This window comes from Diaphorina citri, unplaced genomic scaffold (assembly GCF_000475195.1).
Source record: "Diaphorina citri unplaced genomic scaffold, Diaci psyllid genome assembly version 1.1 scaffold7325, whole genome shotgun sequence".
Classification (NCBI taxonomy): Eukaryota; Metazoa; Arthropoda; class Insecta; order Hemiptera; family Psyllidae; genus Diaphorina; species Diaphorina citri.
Window position 1 is genome coordinate 1 of NW_007384701.1, and position 3,641 is coordinate 3,641.

Here is a 3,641-nt window from a genome sequence, read left to right on the forward strand (position 1 = left end):
GATGGTGAACACGTTGTTCTGCTTCATGCGCGACACGATGGCGTCCGCGCCGAGCGCGATGTTGGTTAGGGTGAATTGAACCTGACAACAGAAAATAGCGCTGCTTAATGAAGAGGATGAGATAGATGGAAGTTAGAGGCAAGAGAGACAGGGGAAGACCAAAAATGAGATATACGGACAAAGTGAAACAGGATTTGAAAGAGAAGTAGGAAGTCTGCCACGCCCAAAATAAAGGCGCATGGAAGAGGTTAATTCAAAATGTCGACCCCACTTGAGTGGGGGGAGAAGAAGAAGAATGACTTTCACGCTAATTTGGCAATATTAACAGAAAAAGCGCAACAATTTCAATTTTCGTGTTTACCCTACAGTGCCTATACTTCTTTAGCCTAGTAGCCTAGTAACCCACCGGAAATATTTTTTTCGCAACAGTTGCCCAATCGTTGCAAAACAAATGTTTCGAATGTTGCGCAACTTTCAAGGTAAAATCCATTATACTAAAACCTTAAAGCCAAGAAAAATGTTTTACCCGATTACATTACTTTCCGTCCTATAGAATAAGGAAAGTAAAAATCTAACATGATTCTTACCTCATTCTGTGTGGGGATTTCTTTCCATGTAGTGAGGAAAGTCTTGCGTTCCATCTCCCCGTCTTCCATGAAGTAGACATTGATAGGAACTATACAAGCGAAGTAGAATACGTCCAAATTGTTCTTCACAGCAACCTGGATTAGAATTTAAATTGGATAAAATGGAATAAACCATCTCAGAAAAAGGAACCTCGAAAGTTTCAAAACTGAATAAGAAATTGTCCTTTGTGTGTTAGACAATGTTAAATATACATATTTGCCAAATTTCATCAACATTGAACTAACTGTTGACCAAACAACAGACTGTTGACCAAACAACAGACTGTTGACGTGTCTAGAGAACATTACCCCGGTGTATGGCAGATACAAAAAGATTTCTTTTCTTTACTCTGGCAACACCATTCGGCGAAAGCTAAAGCCGCTACAACAACAACAACAACTGTTGACCACGGAAAATCGATCATAACTTGAGATCGGTTTAAAATTCGGCCAAAGTCCTCTCTTATTACAAATGTAGAACATATTGGGAATATTCCTACCAAATTTCAGCTTTCTAGATGTTGGGGTTCTGGAGATAGAGCGATCAGTGTGTGTGTGAATGAACGAATGGATCTCGCTTTTATATCATTACAATGGGGGACTTTTCCAACGAAATTTCTGTGTCCGGAGTCCAGTATATGGGACTATTGGACTTCATAGAAAATATATATATATATTTTTAAATTTTGAAAAAGAAGGGCGTTGGATAGGAGAGGTAAGATAAAAGAAGATAATGCTAACCCTAAATAAAATTGGGCTTACAAGAATCTAGACTACGAAGGGCCAAGAGAGTACATAGGGCTTACAAAAGTATATGGGGCTCACAAGGCTACATAGGGCTTATTTGCTTTAACCAATTTCTTTATTTTTTTACAATTATTTATACCTGTTCCAGCTAGGCCAGTTAAATATGTATTAGATAGGCAATAGGTACACATATAGGTATTTCTTCCCCGTTTATTTTCCGTTTTTGATAGTTAGGTTGTTGATTTGTAATAGATAGTAAAGGGAAACCGTTTATATTGTAAATAAATAAACAAAACATAGGGAGAAGAGTGACTAAAATAACTGAATTATACAGAGTGTAACAGCAATTTCAGGAACACACTGTATAGAAACAGAAGGAATGTATAAAAGCGATTCTCATTAAGCATTTTTAGCTAAATCAGAGGTGTTTACGCCAGCCTAGTTAGCTTAGTTGGTAGTGCGTCTGCCTTGTAAGCGCTAGGCAGCGCGATTCCCGCCCGGGGCGGATTTTATCCTGATGGGATAATGTTCGTTCTCGGAACGGCTGGCTTTCTCCTATCCTGTCTTCCTTCTCTCTTCGGTTTCGGGACGATAAGACTATAGCAGTTACAGTTCCCTCTGTCAAACCTCATAAAAAAAAAGCATTTTTAGCTAAATCAGAGGTGTTTACAACAGGATATATTTTTTCAATGTCAGGGTCTTTGCGTTTTGATCAATCCAAAGTTGGTAGGACACAACGGAAATGAGGAATTTCGTATAACTTCTTATATGTAGGTTTTTTTTTTTTTTTTTTTTTTTTTTTTTTTTACAATAGGTTTTTTTTTTTTTTTTTTTTCCCAATTTTTTTTTTTTTTTTTTTTTTTTTGACAATAGGTACTTTCTTTATTTTATTTCGAACATTTTAAATTACAATTAAGTAGGTAAATACAATAAATTGAAAAATGGAGACAAAAAAGGGGGCTATTGATAATACCTAAATATTTTATTTTATTTATTTGATTACACGCTAAGCATCACGGCCATGTGTGATATACCTAAATATAAGTTTGGTACTTTAAAGAGTTCTTAATAGGATATTTTAATTGGAATTAAAGTGCTCTACAGCCCATTCAACTAAAGCCTAGGCTGATTTCAACCTCTGAGGAGATGGTTCTTCTTCCTCTTCATTGGTTAGTAAATTAGTCGAGCGGGTTTCGAACACAATCAAGTGTCTTCTGACAGTTTCATTTGTCCATACTCGGTGGGTTTTGAGTCAGCTATGTGTGATACATTCCTAGGGTGTATCATGCCCATGATTAATTCACCGGGTATGGAGTTGATATTCAAAGGTGACTTGGAAAAGTTCATACTGGATAAATAATCACGCAACTTATTGCAGTCAGAAAAATTAATGTTCTTAACCTAACCAAGGCCGGTTTGTGAGACGGTCTGAGAATGAGTGGTCAGCATAAACTGGCAACACGTACCTTCAAAGAGACCATCACGTATATTAACTAAGGCTCACGGTAGTGCTCCACCCCGCCAAGTCAAGAAAGTTTGACAGAAGAGGTTTATGTCACTGATGCCAAGGTCTTTAGCGAAGGATATATTATCACATACATTGAAGTTATATTATCAAGTACATTGAGAGTTATATTTTATAGTACATAGAAAGTTATTTTTATAGTACAAAGTTATATTCCAAATACAGTCGGCCACCCTCGGATGATAAATACCAACCTCTCAACCGAAATAATGATAGATTAGATTAATCATTGATGAATTATTTATTAATTCATACGAAATGTACGGGAAAAAAAGGTTAATAAAACGGATTAATTACGGATAAATTATTTTTTTACAAATTTTACGGATAAATTACGGATTTTAAGGGATTCCGTGATCATTATCCACAACTATTAAATCTAAAATAAATATAAAGTAAGAGAAGTTCAAATGCAATCAGAAATAAATAATAATGAAAAATGTACTCGTATTTCGATTGCAAATACTTCAGCACTAAATAGGGTTCCATCCCAGTCGAGGCATGAAATTTCATTACCATATATTTGAGTAGGGTTCCATCCCAGTTGAAGCATGAAATTTTATTACCATATATTTGAGAATTTGACCACATAATGGACTCGTGTGGTCTCCGTCGTAGTATGGCTTTCTTCAAATCTTCATTTGGGAGAGAAGAGACAAAATACTTCAATACTTCCCATTCAGGTGCCGATGCCGGGTCAACATGAGAACACCAGAAAGTAAAAGTTACCCGTTGAAATATTT

The 3,641-nt window shown here is 36.1% G+C and overlaps 1 long non-coding RNA gene across 1 annotated transcript; it reads right to left on the bottom strand.

The window, feature by feature from the left end:
• Positions 1–2: 2 nt before the first annotated feature.
• Positions 3–725, bottom strand: LOC113472699. The gene is made up of 2 exons (XR_003394906.1): positions 588–725; positions 3–81 (listed from the first exon to the last, which is right to left on the bottom strand). It is a non-coding gene; the product is annotated as an uncharacterized LOC113472699 (long non-coding RNA).
• Between the last annotated feature and the right edge of the window lie 2,916 nt (positions 726–3,641).